The following is a 10,248-nucleotide window of genomic DNA, read 5'->3' as shown; positions in this document are numbered from 1 at the left end:
AAGATGCTCAGTTTAAATTGTCTAAATTCATTGTACTAACATTTCAAAGGATTCTGAGATCAGCGTTATTTTGAATCCAAAGTCCTTAGATAGATCTCAATCTTTGCATGGGTAGGTATGTATATTCGAGGATGTATGATGACTGACTTTTGGGTTTTGTCTTTTGGTTGTCACACGTGGTAAGTGTCCCTTATGGAAGGAACACCAGGTATAAAATTAAGTGGTTTTTATTCTTTGGACTCAGATATCCGGATCCATTGCCCAATTCTGCCACTTAGCTGCTTGAACAGAGTTAATCACTTTGCTTCATTGACCTGTACTTGTCTGCTCTGTAAAATAAGGCAACGTTCAACTTGCCTATAGTAAGGACTAGGGATATTGTTCATAAGCTGTCTGTCACATAGTAATTGCTCAATAAAATGACAAGCGTCATCAGGTATTCTACTCAATAATATTGGTGACAGTCCTGTCTATACTGGGCTTTATCAACCCAACCCAGCTACTGATATCCAGCCTCCAGCCAATAAGCCCAGGCCCCACAGCCAGCCCAAGGCTATTAGAGACCATGCAAATGAGCAGGTGGGTAGTTCACTCTCCTGCCATAAGCCTGGTATGCAGCGTGCCCTACTGAGCCTGGAACCCAGCAAATGGCAATGTCTCTAACCCCAGGCATCTTAGTTCAGCCTGTGTAACTTGGCTTTTGCACATATTTCCTAGCTTGCATGCTATTTTCCTTTCCATGGCAAACTTTCCCCCAAGACCCACGCATTTTTGTTAGACCTTAACTACTCTCCCAGTTATTTCTAACGCCCTCTGTATGCCAGTAACCGTAGTCAGTGCAACAATACAGACCAACCCAAACCTCAACAACAATTCCAACATCACCCCTGGAACTCCCCCACTGACGCTTTTCAGTTATCAGACCCAATGCTGGTCCAGCTGCCCTATATGAACCAGAACTCCCCTCTGGAGAGGAGGAGATTGACAGTGGAAACACACTGCAAACTGGACAGACCTGACGAAGCACGTGGGTCGTCTGGAGAAAGAGAGATGCGGATAAGGTTGGAAATCAGCTCACAGCCCCTGGCATCCACTCCCTGATTTCTGCCCCCCCCAACCATACACACACCTGCTGCAAAAGTCCCAGGGGACCCCTTAGCCAGCCAATGATGACAGTATCTGTGACAAAGTCTTCAAAATACACTCACAGCCTTGAAAATAGTTCGACATAGCCATAACTCTTCCTGTATTTCTGAACTGTTGAGTTCATTTCAGGATTAAGGTCAATGACCTCTGTGTGTCTTGACTTAGTGGTTCCAGCACAGGGCTTGGGCAAACTCTTCCTTGTATTTAACTTCACTAGGTGGGGCTGACATAAGCTAGTAAAAATTTAAACCCTTTTCTGATTGAGCAACATGTTAATGCTAGTCAAAAGAAGGCTGTTGACACATCTGGCTTCCTGGGCTAGAGAGCAGAGGAAAGCCACCATTATCCTTGGCTGACAGTTAGCTTTTTTTCTTCTATGGCTCCAGGACCAGCAAATGTTTCTGTACAGGGTCAGATAGTAACTATTTTAAATTTTGCAGTCCACATATAATCTCTGCTTCTTCTCTTTCTCCTCCTCCTTCTTCTATTTTGTCTTACATTCTTTAAAAATATAAAAATCATTCTTAGCTCTCAGGCCACACAGAACTAGAAACAGAAATATACAGACCCTGCTCCAAACCAGCAATGCATAAATTTCTGAGTAATGGGCTTCAAACTGACAATTCAAGCCCAAGTCCATACATTTTATTTGGGATATTGTGCTCATAAGGGGATAACTGAAATTTTATTAAAAATTCAATACCAGTGAGCACAATATCCCAATAAAATGAATGAACTTTTGCTTGAATTGTCCATTTGAAGGCCAGTGCATGAAAACTTCTAAGTTGTTGGTAATTCATTGAGCTTATATTAATACTTAAAATTTGTGCATCTTACTATATGAAAGTTTCATCTCAATTTTTTAAAGTTTTGAATCATTTTTAGTGTTTTTTGATTTAACCTCTATCTCATCTATCTGTTTATTCTAGAACCACACCCAGCTGAAAGCAGGTACTCACTTATCATGTGTTATAGAGAAAAGAAGCAGGAGGCTGGATGGTGGTACAGGATGGAGGGGAGGAACAGTGTTATCATAATCCAGGGCGGAAAACCAAAATAGCACATAACTGGACAGTCAGTTGAAAATCTTGAAAATATAACTTGAAAATCATATTACACAGGAAAAATGAAGCACCTATGGAAACCTGATTCCAGTAAACAAGTAAAATTGTTCTGAGAAAAATCATGGGTGTTTTATCTCTGGTTACAAGGGTTTGTGCAAGTCCTCCGGCAGCATAACACAGGAATCCCTGATAGGTTTCTCAGGACTGTGACCCAGGAAGCTGGGGAAAATTAGCAGCCAGGAGAGAGATCTAAAATTCAATTTGATATCATTTTGAAATGCACAAGAGCTCTGTGAGATTCCATAAAATTTGAAGTGTTACAGAGCTATACTTATCTACAAATCTTAAAAGTCAAAGAATGAGGAGTGGTAGCCTTCCCTGCAGCGATTAGATGTTTGAGGGTTAAAGGACTGCTTGGCTCTGGAAATCACAGAGTCAAGTCAAAGCTGCAAGAACTAGGTATAGTGTGTCCCATCACAGTCACCAAAAAGAATACAGTAAGCCTCCTGAGATTTCCAGTCATTGTCTAACCTCAGGCAAGCCGAAACAGTAATACCAAAACTGTCTGGGACAGTAAAATGGTTTCCATTGGGGAGAAGTACCTTTCCACTCCAGGAAGTTTCAGAATCAAGTTCAGAAATATCTAAGATAATCAAAGCCATATTGTCATTCTATGAGATTAGGGGATATGTGCAAATTTAGTATCTTCTGTATTAGGAATAGTTAGGAGAATTAAGTCAATTAGAGTGTCAAATTTCTAATTTATACTTTAAATGTGTTAATTGAGTATTTGATATAGACTTGCTGCTTAGTGTTGAAATCTTTTAAATTTTGGGAATAGCACTAACATTTAAGAGAATTTTAACTTTGTTGCATTTAAGTTTAACATATTGAATTTATAAGAATTATTTAAGCCCCTGGGAAAGTTTATTAGTCAAACAATTTTTAGAGATAAAGAAGTGAAATATATTAAATATATAAATGTAATGCAACATTTCTAAAGGTGTTTAATTGGCAAATCCATTAAATAACCAAAACAGAGCCTTGTCTAACTCAAGGAAACTATGAGCCAAGCCATGTAGGGCCACCCAAGACAGACGGGTTGTGGTGGAGAGTTCTGACAAAACATGGTCCACTGGAGAAGGCAATGGCAAACCACTTCAGTATTCTTGCCTTGAGAACCCCATGAACAGTATGAAAAGGCAAAAAGATAGGACGCTGAAAGATGAACTCCCAGGTTGGTAGGTGCCCAATATGCTACTGGAGAAGAGAGGAAAAACAACCAGAAAGAATGAGGAGACGAAGCCAAAGCAAAAACAACACCCAGTTGTGAATGTGACTGGTGATGGAAGTAAAGTCTGATGCTATAGAGAGCAATATTGCATAGGAACCTGCAATGTTAGGTCCATGAATTAAGGGAAATTGGAAGTGGTCAAAGAGGAGATGGCAAGAGTGAACATCGACATCTTAGGAATCGGTGAGCTAAAATGGACCGGAATGGGGGGATTACAACTCAGATGACCATTATATCTACTACTGTGGGCAAGAATCCCTTAGAAGAAATAGAGTAGCCATCATAGCCAATAAGAGTCTGAAATGCAGTACTTGGGAAGACCTACAAGACCTTCTAGAAAAACACCCCCAAAAGATGTCCTTTTCATTATAGGGGACTGGAATGCAAAAGTAAGAAGACAAGAGACTCCTGGAGTAACAGGCAAATATGGCCTTGGGGTACAAAATGAAGCAGGGCAAAGGCTAACAGAGTTTTGCAAAGAGAACACACTGGTCATAGCAAACACCCTCTGCCAACAACACAAGAGAAGACTCTACACATGGACATCACGAGATGGTCGACACCAAAATCAGATAGATTATATTCTTTGCAGCCAAAGATGGAGAAGCTCTATAAATCAGCAAAAACAAGACCAGAAGCTGACTGTGGCTCAGATCATGAACTCCTTATTGCCAAATTCAGACTTAAATTGAAGAAAGTAGGGAAAACCACTAGACCATTCAGGTATGATCTAAATCAAATCCCTTATGATTATACAGTGGAAGTGAGAAATAGCTTCAAGGGATTACATCTGATAAACAGAGTGCCTGAAGAACTATAGATGCAGGTTCATGACATTGTACAGGAGACAGTGATCAAGACCATCCCCAAGAAAAAGAAATGCAAAAGGCAAAATGGTTGTCTGAGGAGGCCTTACAAATAGCTGTGAAAAGAAGAGAAGTGAAAAGCAAAGGAGAAAAGGAAAGATATACCCACTTGAATGCAGAGTTCCAAAGAATAGCAAGGAGAGATAAGAAAGCCTTCCTCAAAAAAAAAAAAAAAAAAAAGGAAGAAAAAGAAAGAGAAAGAAAGCCTTCCTCAGGGATCAAGGCAAAGAAATAGAGAAAACAATAGAATGGGAAAGATTAGAAATCTCTTCAAGAAAATTAGAGATACCAAGGGAACATTTCATGTAAAGATGGGCTCAATAAAGGACAGAAATGGTATGGACCTAACAGAAGCAGAAGATATTAAGAAGAGGTGGCAAGAATACACAGAAAAACTACACAAAAAAGATCTTCATGACCCAGATAATCACGATGGTGTGATCACTCACCTAGAGCCAGACATCCTGGAATGCGAAGTCAAGTGGGCCTTAGGAAGCATCACTATGAACAAAGCTAGTGGAGGTGATGGAATTCCAGGTGAGCTATTTCAAATCCTAAAAGATGATGCTGTGAAAGTGCTGCACTCAATATGCCAGCAAATTTGGAAAACTCAGCAGTGACCACAGGACTGGAAAAGGTCAGTTTTCCTTCAATCCCAAAGAAGAGCAATGCTAAAGAATGCTCAAATTACTGCCCAATTGCACTCATCTCACATGCTAGCAAAGTAATGCTCAAAATTATCAAGCCAGGCTTCAACAGTACATGAACCGTGAATTTCTGGCTATTCAAGCTGGATTTAGAAAAGACAGAAAAACCAAAGGTCAAATTGCCAACATCCATTGGATCATCAAAAAAGGCAAGAGAGTTCCAGAAAAAACATCTATTTCTGCTTTATTGACTACGCCAAAGCCTTTAACTGTGTGGATCACAACAACTGTGGAAAATTCTTAAAGAGATGGGACTACCAGACCACCTGACCTGAGAAATCAGTATGCAGGTCAAGAAGCAACAGTTAGAACTAGACATGGAACAACAGACTGGTTCAAATAAGAAAAGGAGTATATCAAAGCTATAAATTGTCACCCTGCTTATTTAACTTATATGCAGAGTATATCATGCAAAATGCTGGGCTGGATGAAGCACAAGCTGAAATCAAGAGTGCTGGGAGAAATATCAATAACCTCAGATATGCAGATGACACCACCCTTATACCAGAAAGCGAAGAAGAACTAAAGAGCCTCTTGATGAAGGTGAAAGAGGAGAGTGAAAAAAGTTGGCTTAAAACTTAACATTCAAAAAACTAAGATCATGGCATCCAGTCCCATCACTTCATGGCAAATAGATGGGGAAACAATGGAAACAGTGAGAAACTTTATTCTGGGGGGCTCCAAAATCATTGCAAATGGTGACTGCAGCCATGAAATTAAAAGACGTTTGCTCCTTGGAAGAAAACCTAGCCAGCATATTAAAAAGCAGAGACATTACTTTGCCAACAAAGGTCCATCTGTTCAAACTATGATTTTTCCACTAGTCATGTATGAATGTGAGAGCTGGACTATAAAGAAAGGTGAGCACCAAATTGATGCTTTTGAACTGTGGTGTTGGAGAAGACTCTTGAGAGTCCCTTGGACTGCAAGGAGATCCAACCAGTCCATCCTAAAGGAGATCAGCCCTGAATATTCACTGGAAGGACTGATGCTGAAGTTGAAACTCCAGTACTTTGATCACCTGATGCGAAGAACTGACTCATTGGAAAAGACCCTGATGCTGGGCAAGATTGAAGGCAGGAGAAGTAAGGGAAGACAGAGGATAAGATGTTTGGATGGCATCACCGACTTGATGGACATGAGATTGAGCAAGCTCCAGGAGTTGGTGATGGCCAGGGAAGCCTGGGGTGCTGCAGTCCATGGGGTCGCATAACTGAGCGACTGACCAGACCCCCTGGACTGCAGCATACCAGGCCTCCCTGGCCATCACCAACTCCCGGAGCTTACTCAAACTCATGTCCATCGAGTCGGTGATGCCATCCAACCATCTCATCCTCTGTCCTCCCCTTCTCCTCCTGCCTTCAAAGACCCTTACAAGTGACTTCAAACTTTGCTTGGATCATAAACAAAATAAGATTTGTAAACTAATCTTTAAAGTTTAAGGGGAAAATATGATTTTAAATGTATTATTGACTCTTAAAACTTAACCAACCTCTGAATAGTCTTTTCTACACTTAAAACAGCCCTTAATAGTACTGAGAAGTTCACGGTTAACACCTCCATCACCAGCCTTAATTCTTTCTATAGTTCTCCTTATGACATGATTTATACACATCTCAGAATGTTCAGTTCCCTCTTCTGGACAGTCATTTATCACTGTGCCTATAGGCACTAATTGCAAAAATTCAAACTGATGTTTATCAATTTGACATCCAAGAGGTGCTTAGTAATTTAAAATCAAGTAGTAGTTTAAAACCAAGATATCTTGGTGCAATAGCATAAGTTCTAAAATTGAGATAAAATACAAAATGACTAAAATTTTGAGAAAGCATCTGAAATTAATCTGCTAATTTAGAACTTCTTTGTGCCACAGAAGTTTAGCAATACAAGTTGGGACTTTGACAGTTCAGCATAATATATTGCCTTCTATAAGCACAGCCTGCCTTCAACTTCTGGAAATTTAAATTTAGGCACCACTAGAAGAAACATCTCTTTTTTCCTATACAAAAATGTTCCTTAGGGTAGGAAAATAGTGCTGCTAGCTTTGTGTTATTTTCTAACTCAGAGGATAAAATAAATGCATAATGGTGCAATGGATGTAAACATTTTCTGTAACTGTAGAAGATCATGGTCGTAAAAGTCTTTAAATCTTTTTTTCCAAAAAAAATAAAATTGAAGTATGTGAATGGAAGATATCACCAGTAACAAAGTACAAGGACAGAGGGCTAGCCCAATAAGCTAAAGAGAAGTATTTACACCATCTCATGTTCAAATATGTTTTTCCTTACTATAATTCAGGGTTTATTAACTAAGTCATAATTGTATATAAGATTTAAGAATAGAAAAGGAATACAGAGAAACTTCTGCCTCTTGTCACATTTATAGCAACCAGTTTTAGACTTGTCTTCCTGCCATAAATAACTACAAATGACAAATAAATATGGCAATTATTTTCAGACACTGGACACCACGCAGCACAGGGCTGAGAACCTTGGGAGAAAGGAAGCCCACAAAGTGAGCAGCATGTTCACCCTGGTGAAAAACCTTGAAAAACCTTGAAAAACCTTCCAAACCATCGTGGCCAAGAAGTGAAGCCCTAGGAGAGCATAAGAGTCTTCTGGGTAGAAGAGGCAGAGACTGCAGCTCAGGGCTGCTAGATGTCTGGAATGCGTAGGGCACGGCACAGAGATCAAGGAACTGCAAACATGAGTTCCTAGAAGTCTTCATGAGAGTTCCCAGCAGATCCTTGGTTGAGGGAGAGGGTATGCATATCAGAGCAAACCTCCACAAGGCCCCATGGACAGACACTGCTGCAGGACTGAGCGATGAAAGGAGACACCAGAAACAGCTCAGCGCTGGAAGGCTTTGGAGCTCCAGCCCAGCCAGTGGGAGGAGGCCTTGCCAGGCTCCGGGAGCACCTCCTGAGGCAGCAGGAAGGTCATGTGGTAGCAGAAATCATCATGTCCTCAAGTGCTGTAGATGCAGAGCAGAGGTTGGCAAAAAATTGTTACAAGCTCAGATGGTAAATATTTTAAGCTTAAAGTCACATTATCTCTTGCTCAGTCTCTCAGTACTGTGATTAAACAGGGAAACAGCCACAGAAATATGCAAATAACAAGCATTGTTGTGTTCCTCTAAAGCTTCATTCATAGACACAGAGATGACCTAGTATTAAAATTGGCAGACAAGGACGTGAAAAGTAGCCATAAGACTTAACAGAAAAAATAAACAGTAAACAGGTATGAAACCTCAGCATAGAAATGGAAATAACAAATAACCAGATGGAAATTCTATAACTGAAAATTACATTACCTGAAATAAAATATTCATGAGATAGGCTTAACAGCAAGCTAGAGGCTGAATAAGAAAAAGTCAGTGAACCCGAAGAAAAATCAAAATAAATCATCCAACTTTAAGAACAAGAGAAAAATATTAATGAACAGAGTCTTGGTGACCTCAGGGGCAACACCAATGATCTAACATACGTGCAATGGGAGTATCAGAATGAAAAGAGAAAGAATAGAGAAGGGAAAAAAATGTTTGAGGGAAAGATGGATGAACTGTTTTCATTTTGTTTCATTTCTTTTAAAAAATTCTCAAATGTTTTAAAAATTTTGGATTTTTTAAAAAGTCAGTTTACAGACCCAAGAAGCTCAGCAAAACCCATGCAGGATAAACAGAAACAAAAATACACCAAGATAAACCAGTCTCAAAATGCAGAAAAACTGGACTTCCCTGGTGGCTCAGGGATAAAGAATCTGCCCACCAATGCAGGAGATACGGGTTTCATCCCTGGTCCAGGAAGATCCCACATGCCACGGAACAACTAAACCTGTGTGCCACAGCTACTGAGCCTGGGATCCGGATCCCACGAGCCACAGCTATTAAAGCCTGCCTGCCTAGAGGCCAAGCTCTGCAACAAGAGAAGCCACGGGCTTGAGAAGCTCTCACACCACAACTAGAGAATGGCCCCCACTACCAGAACGAGAGAAAAAGACTGTGCAGCAATGAATCCAGCACAGCCAGAAACAAACAAAATTATTTTTAAAATTAAAAAAAGAAATTAGAAAAAGTCTAAACAGAAGCCAGAGAAAAAGATGCATTATATTCAATGGAATAATAATACAAATACAAAATGACTTCTTATCCAAAACATTGTTGACAAGAAGTCTGAAAATGAACCATGAAAGAGCAGCAAAAAAAATAAAAATAAATCACTATCAACTCAAATTTCTATTTTATTTTATTTTATTTTTCATTTTTTGAATGTTAAGTTTTTTTTTTTTTAATTTCAACTCAAATTTCTAAATCCACCAAAATTATCAGTGAGAGGGGGACCGCAGTTTGTTCAGTCGCTCAGTCGTGTCCGACTCTTTGCGGCCCCATGGACTGCAGCACTCCACACTCCCCTGTCCATCACCAACTCCCGGAGTCTACTCAGAGTTGGTGATGTCCATCGAGTTGGTGATGCCATCCAACCATCTCATCCTCTGTCGACCCCTTCTCCTCCTGCCTTCCATCTTTCCCAACATCAGGGTCTTTTCAAATAAGTCAGTTCTTCACATCAGGTGGCCAAAGTATTGGAGTTTCAGCTTCAGCATCAGTCCTTCTAATAAATATTCAGGACTGATTTCCTTTAGGATTGACTGATTGGATCTCCTTGCAGTCCAAGGGACTCGCAAGAGTCTTCTCCAACACCACAGTTCAAAAGCATCAATTCTTCAGCGCTCAGCTTTCTTTATAGTCCAACTCTCACATCCATACATCACTACTGGAAAAACCATAGCCTTGACTAGATAGACCTTTGTTGGCAAAGTAATGTCTCTGTTTTTTAATATGCTGGCTAGGTTGGTCATATCTTTTCTTCCAAGGAGCAAGCGTCTTTTAATTTCATGGCTGCAGTCACCATCTGCAGTGATCTTGGAGCCCAAGAAAATAAAGTCTGTCACTGTTTCCACTGTTTCCCCATCTATTTGCCATGAAGTGATGGGACTAGATGCCATGCTCTAAGTTTTCTGAATGTTGAGTTTTGAGCCAACTTTTTCACTCTCCCCTTTCATTTTCATCAAGAGGCTCTTTAGTTCTTCTTCGCTTTCTGGCATAAGGGTGGTGTCATCTGCATATCTGAGGTTATTGATATTTCTCCCGGCAATCTTGATTCCAGCTTGTGC

This window comes from Oryx dammah, unplaced genomic scaffold (assembly GCF_014754425.2).
Source record: "Oryx dammah isolate SB20612 unplaced genomic scaffold, SCBI_Odam_1.1 HiC_scaffold_11, whole genome shotgun sequence".
In the NCBI taxonomy this organism is placed as follows: domain Eukaryota; kingdom Metazoa; phylum Chordata; class Mammalia; order Artiodactyla; family Bovidae; genus Oryx; species Oryx dammah.
Note: the sequence above shows the minus strand (reverse complement) of the source record.